Here is an 8,495-nt window from a genome sequence, read left to right as displayed (position 1 = left end):
GGGGGGCGGAGAATGGGGCAGGGACCTGTCCCCTCTAGGGGGCACCGGCTCCAGCCAGTTCTGTGCCCCACCCCCCCGGGGCCGGGGGGCGCTGGCAGATGGGGCGAGCTCCCCCCGGGGTGGGGGGTGTCCCGTGGACTCACCTGCCGCCCGGGAGCCATGGGCGGGAGTGGCCGGGGTTCCAGGCCCCGCCGCAGCTCAGGCTGCTGAGAGCAAAGGGATCCCGTCCGGCCCGGCCCCCCAGCTGTTCCACGGTGCGATGCATCCAGCCTGCCGGAGACGGGGAGCAGGGCGGGGTTACACGGTGCCTCCGCCACCCCCAGGCAGGGCACACGGTGCAGCCTGCCCCCCCAACCCCTCCATACCCCCCTCAGTCCCCTCCTCCAACCCTAATATCCCCTCCCCCACCCTCATCCTGCCCCCTTTCTGCCCCAACATCCCCACCCCTCTCCCTGTCCCATCCCCAGAAATCCCTTCCCCATCCCTCCTCCCACCTTCCCAGACATCCCCTCCCCGACTCCTCTCCCTGCCCCCAAGTCCCCTCCCCCTGCCAAGTTCCCTCCCCCTGCCTGCCCCCACATCCCCTCCCCCATCCCTCCTCAGACATCCCCTTCCTCACCCAACATCCCCCCACCCCCTCCCTGTCCCCACATCCCCCCTCCCACCTGCCCCGACATCCCCTCCCCCTCCGCACCAGACATCCCCTCCCCCACCCCTCTTCCTGCCCCCAAGTCCCCTCCCCCTGCCCCCCACATTCCCTGACATCCCCTCCCCCACGTGCCCCCCCACGATCCCCCTCCCCTCTCTGCCCCCCCGTTCCCGGGCCGGGCCTGGCCTCACCACTTCTGCTGCGCTGGATGCCTCTGTCCCCCCCTCCGCCCCCTCCGGGGTGCGAGCAACGGGCGGCCCCCGCGGCTCCTTCTGGCTGAGACTCCCCCGGCGCCGTGGGGAGCCGTCACAGCCTCATACACCACTGTGGGGAGAGCGGGGGTCAGCCATGGGGGGGCTGGAGTCACCTCAGGGGGGAGGGGAGGGAGTTGGATCACCTTGGGGGGAAGGGACGGGGGCACAAATGACTTGGGGGGCTGTTTGGGGGCTGGGGTGGGGGTGGACTCCCCTGTACAGACCCATTCGGGGAACCCCCACCCCTCCCCCACCGCCCCAATTCCTCTCCCAACTACCGAGCACAGAGCTAAAGGGGGGGGGGGGGGGGCCAAAGCGGGGGGAATGGGGGGGGGGGGGAGGTGGGTCCAGGCTGAGACGGGGTTAATGGGGGGGTCCAGGCCAGGACGGGGTTAATGGGGGGGGCAGGGCGGCCCAATTGAGGCACAATGTGGGGGGGGGAGGGGCAGGTTTACTACTGGCTCCACCCCCCCCCCCCCCCCCCCCGCGCGGGGTTAACCCCTTCCACCCCACCACTCCTCCCACCTCCAGGACCCACCTATTGCAACTCTCTCCAGGAATCCGGCCAATCATGCGGCGTCCCCCCTCTGGCTGCCAATCATCGTCCCCATCCGTCCTCTAGCGCAGCCTGGAAGAGACCAATGGGAAGCCAGACGGTCACTGAGGGGCGCGGTCCAGGGGCGGGAGAGCCAATGGGAACCGGGGGAGGAGCAAGATGCAACCAATAAGGTGAGTCCGCTGAGATGCAGAGGTGGGGGCGCTTCAGGGGGGCAAATCAGGAGGAACAGCAGGAGCGCCGTGGGGCAGGACTGAGGGGCAACAGGGGGGGCAGTGGGCGGGACCGAGGGGCTGCAGGGGGGCTGTGGGGCAGGACCGAGGGACTGCGGGGGGGCTCGGGGGAAGCTCAGGGCTGGGCTAGCAGGGGCTGTGGGGCAGGACTCAGGGGCAGCAGGGGCCATGGGGCGGGGCTGAGGCACAGTGGGGGGGCCGTGAGGCGGGGCTGAGAGGCAGCGGGGCGCTGTGGGGAGGGGATGAGGAACAGTGGGGGGCCGTGGTGCAAGACCGAGGAGCAGTGGGGGGCCGTGGACCGGGGCTGAGAGGCAGTGGGGCGCCGTGGGGCGGGGATGAGGAGCAGTGGGGGGCCATGGGGCAGGACCGAGGGGCAGCAGGGGGCCGTGGGGCAGGGCTGAGGAGCAGTGGGGGGCACCGTGGGGCGGGACTGAGCAGCAGCAGGGCGCCGTGGGGCGGGCACACGGGGCGGACGAGATGTCACAGGGCGACGCAGACAGCGAAGGACCCACACATGGGCTCTGCCCAGGTGCGGCGGGGGGGGGGCGGGGGCGGCAGCCGCCGCCACCACCGCCTCTGTCCCTCCCCGGCCTCCGTGACTCACCACAGCCCCGTCATGCCAGGCGGATACCGCCCAGACGACACCCCCCCCCTCCACCCCCAACCCCACGGCCCCGTCTGCTTCCAGCTCCCCCCCCCCCAGGCACCAGAGCGGGGCAGGGGGGCGGTGGGTGACAGACGTGGGGCACGTGGGCAGGGGGTGCCCCCGCTCTGGGCCCCAGAGGGAGGTGACGCACATGGCTCGGGGTGGGGGGCGGAGCGGAGCTAAAAGCGGCTGCGGCCGGTGGACTAAGTTTGGGACTGGAGCAGGAAGAGGGCGGGGCGGACGTACGCTCCCAAGGGAGACCCTGGCGGGACGGTTGCTGCCCGGCACACGCCAGTGACATGCGACACTGCCACGCATGGACACGCTAACAACACAGACATGCCAACCAGTGACGAGGACATGTAGACACGCCAGTGACACATGTGGCAGGGCCGCGTCATGTACTCGAGGCCCCCAGACTCTGCCACCTACTCACGCCCCGGGCACTCTCACTTTCACACACATGTGTGAGCTCCTTGGGCACGGCGGCACGCTTGTGCGCTGCATGTTTACACACGTGATCGTGCCGTGCCCAGCTGTGCACACGTGCTTGGCACATTCACATGCGCCTTCCTCTCCCCCTATATTCCCCCCACGCTGTTGCCATCATGGCCCATCCCGCGCTGTGGGGATTTCGGGGCTGGCCCATGACGCGTGTGCGAGCAGAGAGGAATCGTGCAGCACGATGCCCATGTCAGACGTGCTTGCTCCGCCCCCCTCCTCGTGACAGTTTATTCACATCCCCTCTGGCCAGCGGCAGGCTGCCAGAGCTGGGGGGCATGACAGGGGGCGAGGGTGTGAATGGGGGAGTCAAGGGGGGGGTGGGCCCACAGGAAACCACTTCCTGTGCAAACAGCTGGACACACACACACACACACTCACATCCCAGCAGGGGGCAGCGCCGGACACACAAACACACACACCCGAGCTGAGGGCAGCGCTGCGTGGACACACATAAACAAACACTCACACCAGCAGTTGGCAGCGCTATGCGCACACACACACACACACACCTGTGTGAACACACACACACACACTGGCAGGGGGCAGTGCTGGATACACACACACACCAGCAGGGGGCAACACTGCGTGAACACACACACACCCCAACAGTTGGCAGCGCTGTGTGCACACACCCCTGCGTGAACACACACACACGTAAACACACCAGCAGGGGACAATGCTGGATACACACACACACAAACTCCAACAGCAGCACTGAATGGACACACACACACACACACTAGCAGTTGGCAGAGCCGTGTCCACACATACACACACCCTTGTGTGAACACACAAACATAGACACACACACCAACAGGGGGCAGCATTGGACACACACATACACACACACTCACACAAACTAGCTGGGGCAGCGCTGCATGAACACACACACACACACACCAGTAGGGGGCAGCTCTGCGTCAACACACACACACACGCTGGGGACAGCACTGTGTGAACATACACACACACCAGCGGGGGCAGCACTGCGTACACACACACACCAGCTGGGGGCAGCACTATGTGAACACACCCACACCAGCAGGGGGCAATGATGCGTGAACACACATACACACACACCCCAGCAGGGGGCAGTGCTGCGTGCACACACACACACACACACACACCAGCTGGGGGCAGCGCTGTGTGAACACACACACACACCCCAGCAGGCGCCAGTACTGTGTGAACACACACAAATACACACCAGCAGGCGCCAGCACTGCGTGAACACACCCACACACCCACACCAGCAGGGGGCAATGATGCGTGAACACACAGACACACAGACACACACCAGCAGGGGGCAACACTGCGAACACACACACACACACACCAACAGGGGACAGCATTGGACACACACATACACACACACTCACACAAACCAGCTGGGGCAGCCCTGCTTGAACACACACACACACACACCAGTAGGGGGCAATGATGCGTGAACACACACACAGAGACACACACACACCAGCAGGGCGCAGCACAGGGTGAACACATCCACACCAGTAAGGGGCAGCACCGGGTGAACACCCCCACACCAGCAGGGGGCAGCGCTGCGTGAACACACCCCCACCAGCAGGGGGCAGCACGCCCCCCATCCCTTCGCTCTCGGGCGTGGCACCAGTGACCGGCCGGGCTCCCTGTGAGTTCCAGTGGCGGCGCTGGGCGTGGGCGGGGTAAGCCCGGCCGCCCGGCCCATCCCCGCCACGCCTGACGGAGGGAATCTCCGTCCCGCCCACGCTGGCCGGGAAGCCGAGCGGTGCCCGCCGGCGGCTGCCAGGAACGGCGTGAGGCAGAGAGACAACGGCACCTCCCGGTGCTCCACGGCCCACCCCCGTGAGCCATGGGGCCGGATCGGCGCCCCCTAGAGATGACAGTGCCCACCCTGCCCCCTTGCCAGGTGCCGGGGGAGTTCCCGGGGGTGGGCGCTGGGAAATGACCTCTTCCTTCCCCTTCACGGCTACGTTCTCCGAAGCGGCCCCGGGGTTCCTGTCTGGGCTCTGCCTTTACTAGAAAAGGGAAGCAGCAGCCCTGACTCACACCGGGGGGGGAGGGGGGGCAGGGCGGTGGTGATACACTGGCATGCGAGAGCACGCACAAGTGAGTGTGCGAGGGCAGATGCTTGTGAGAGGGGAATGTGCGACCGGGCGGTGGGCCGAGCACACAGGGCACGAGCGTGCCAAAGTGAAACATGCACCGCCAACCCGTCACCGACAGCACGGGCCATGCAAATGAGTGTGCCACAGTGACCGTGCATGTCAGAGTGTGCACGTGTGCAAAAGTGACCCTGCATGGGTGGACATCTGCACGGGTATGGCGGCGCAGCTGAGAGCACGCATGTGCAAATGAGCGTGCACAACTGACTGTGCGTGTCAGTGTGTCTTGCCAAGTGTGTGAGACCCGGTGATGGGTGAAGAAGTCCGTATTTGGGTGTGAGGGTGCATATAAGAATGTGTGTGACAATGCAGATGTCAGGGAGCATGTGTGCACGTGAGGGGCACCGGCAGGCATGAGTGACCGAGCGCATGTGTGACCAGTGCACCTGGGCATGAGCAGAGCCATGCACAAGCCAGCAGGGCCACACATCTGTCTCAGTGCGATCGTGCAAGTGTGCTGAGCCTTGCGCGTGTCGGCGAGAGTGTGTCCGGGCGAGTGAGAGTGAAGGGGGCGTGAACGGGGGCAAATGTGCACGCGTGTGGCCGCAGTGCCGTGCAAGGGGAAATGGGGCACTAGTAGGAGGGGCACCCTAAGGGGCTGATGGGGTGGGGGAGTGGGGCTTGGCAGCACTAGGGGGCGGGGCCTGAATTGGCTCCGCCTCCTTCGATGAGTCAGAGGTGGGGGAGTGCTGGGGTGGGGGGTTCCCTCCCCGCACGATCACTCCACAGCTTGGAGCATATGGTGGGGGGAACGGGGGGAGTTACACAAGGAGACCTTCACACGCATGGAGCCAGACACGCGTGCGTGCACCGAAAGGAACACCCACGTGAACGCCCACAACTGGGTGCATGACCAGCCCCTCCCCGTGCATCCCCATGAGCCCCACAGTCCAAACCTGCCGCCCCCATATGCTCCGAGCTGCCCCCCTGCACTCCGGGCACCCAGCCCCACTCCTCCGTGCATCCCCTCGCACGGCTGCCGTGAATCCGAGTGAAAGCCGAGCCCGGCCCTAGATCCCGCCCGGGGGTGGGGGGATCCAGCCTGTCTGGGAAGGGGGGGGGGAATCACTGACGACAGGCGGCGGGGAACCCCCACCCCCTCGGGGGTCAGAGTCACGTCAGCGCTGAGTCAGCGCCGCGCCTGGAAACCCACGTGTGCACCGACCAAAAGACTTATCACAACCGCCCGTCCCCCCGTCCGCCACAGACCCGCACACCCCCAGCGTCACACAACCGGCACCACAGCAACAGAGAGAGAGACACACACCAGGCATCACACAAGGTCACACACACGCCGCATCCCACGGTAACCAGGAAGCATGACAGAGACAGCACCGCAGGGTGTCAGATAGTGTCACTTGATGACCTAGAGACACACAGGCACCCCACCCACACCCGCACAGTATCACTGTCACACACACACACGGACAGGCCCCCGACACGGTGACACACAGACCCAGTGACACAGAAAGGCACAGACAGCATTTCACACACACACACACACACAGACACACACACACAGTTGGTGTCACACACACAGGCAGACCCGCACGCACCGTGACCCACACACACAAACCTTGTCTCACACACACACACACACACACACACACACACACACACAGAGTGAGCCATACACAGGCAGAGCCATACGCATGGGGCAAAGTGACACATGGGCAGACCAACACACAGCGACACATATACTCACAAACACGGTGACACATACACAGTGACACACAAACATGGGCAGACCCCCCCAGTCAGACATATACAGTGACACACACAGTGACACACACACACACAATCACTGTCATACACACAGGCAGACGCGCGCACACAGTGACACACAGTGACACACAATTACTGTCACACACACAGGCAGACCCGCACACACAGTGACACACACGGGCAGACCTGCGCACTCACACAGTGACACACACACACAGTGACACACAATCACTGTCACCCACACGGGCAGACGCGCGCACACAGTGACACACAGACACAAACACAATTACTGTCACACACACACACGGGCAGACCCGCGCACTCACACAGTGACACACACGGGCAGACCCCCCACACACAATGACCCCTCCCCCCACAGTGACCCACACAGTGACCCACACGCCCAGCACTGGGAAGAATGGGGCTGGCTCACCCCCCCCCCTCCGACCCCTTGGTGCGGGAGGGGGGGCCCAGCAATCTGGAAGTACCCGGCCCCCCAAGGGTTAACAGCTCTGGGATTCCCTCCTTCAGGGGAGGGGGGGCGGGGACATGACAGATTTCCAGCCCTCCTCCCCCCGCCCCCCCAACACCCCCTGCTAGCATGCTGGAGCTGGGTACAACCGTCTTGTAACGGCTACCCACAACAAAACACCGCACAGGCGGCTCTGTGCCCTACGCACATGCTGGGGGACACACAAGGACAGGGCAGAGAGAGACGCACACATTTGGGACGCACAAACACACACCAGAGACACACAAACACACCGGCAAGAGAAAGTCACACCCACACACACCTTCCCCATACTAAAGAGAGACACTGTCTCACTGGACAACAAAAATCACACGCCAGAGACAGACAAACTCACAACACAGAGGAGTCACACGCGAGTTGAAGAGAAACACAATCACACACCACGCACTGGAGAGAGACAAAAATCACAGCCCGGCACTTGGAGGCCAGACAGGCGCACACCATCTCCCTCCCCAAAACACACTTCTGAGAAACACACACACACACACACACACACTGAACTTTGAGACACACACACAATCACACCGTCCTTTGAGCCAAACAGACACACTGTCCACACACACACACAGGTCTTCGAGACACACACAATCACACTTTCAAGACACACACACACACAAAATCATGCCGTCCTTCAAGACACACACACACACACAATCACACCGTCCTTTGAGACACACACACACACACACACACTCCCTACACACAATCACACAAAGTCACAAACCCAGGAGGCCTGGGGGGGTCCCGTCACCCGTACTCGACTCACCCCCGGCACCCCCACGAGGGAGACACCGTCACGCACGCCGGCGGTGGCGTGTGGGGAGGGTTCCCAGCCCGGCCTTACCTCCTGGCCTCCGTGGGGTAGGCGCCCGGTGCCCCCCTCCAGCCGGCTGGGGGAGGGAGGGTGCAGGGTGTGTGTGTGGGTCCCAGGCCCCTCCTGGGCGGGGGGGTTGCCACAGACAGGCGGATGGACAGGCGGATGGACAGGCAGACGGACGCTCCGTGTGCCGCACTCGCTGGCTGCCGGCTCCCGACTGGCTCCGGCGCCCGCCCGGCTCCTCCTCCCGCCCCCCCCCGCCCGGGGTCCCCCCCCCCGCCCGCCACGCTGTGGGGGGGGCCAAGCCCGGCCGTGGGTTCCGGACACAGTGACTCAGCTGCGCCCGCCCTTGTCCCGTTTAAAGAGCTGGGTGACATCATCCCCCTTCCCCGCCCCCCTCTTCCTCCGCCCCCCCCC

The 8,495-nt window shown here is 64.6% G+C and overlaps 1 long non-coding RNA gene across 1 annotated transcript in view; it reads right to left on the bottom strand.

The window, feature by feature from the left end:
* The window catches only part of LOC113408089, an 8,621-nt gene extending 421 nt beyond the window's left edge, over positions 1 to 8,200 (bottom strand). The window contains exons 1-4 of the long non-coding RNA XR_003370214.2: positions 8,106 to 8,200; positions 1,442 to 1,531; positions 841 to 973; positions 144 to 270 (exon numbers count right to left, since the gene is read on the bottom strand). This is a non-coding gene — a long non-coding RNA (uncharacterized LOC113408089). The remainder of the gene's footprint in view (positions 1 to 143; positions 271 to 840; positions 974 to 1,441; positions 1,532 to 8,105) is intronic.
* Positions 8,201 to 8,495: the final 295 nt, after the last annotated feature.

The sequence above is a fragment of the Terrapene carolina genome, unplaced genomic scaffold (assembly GCF_002925995.2).
Source record: "Terrapene carolina triunguis isolate 2854851 unplaced genomic scaffold, T_m_triunguis-2.0 Scaffold751, whole genome shotgun sequence".
NCBI classification, from domain to species: Eukaryota; Metazoa; Chordata; order Testudines; family Emydidae; genus Terrapene; species Terrapene triunguis.
Note: the sequence above shows the minus strand (reverse complement) of the source record. Positions and strands in the feature narration are given on the sequence as shown.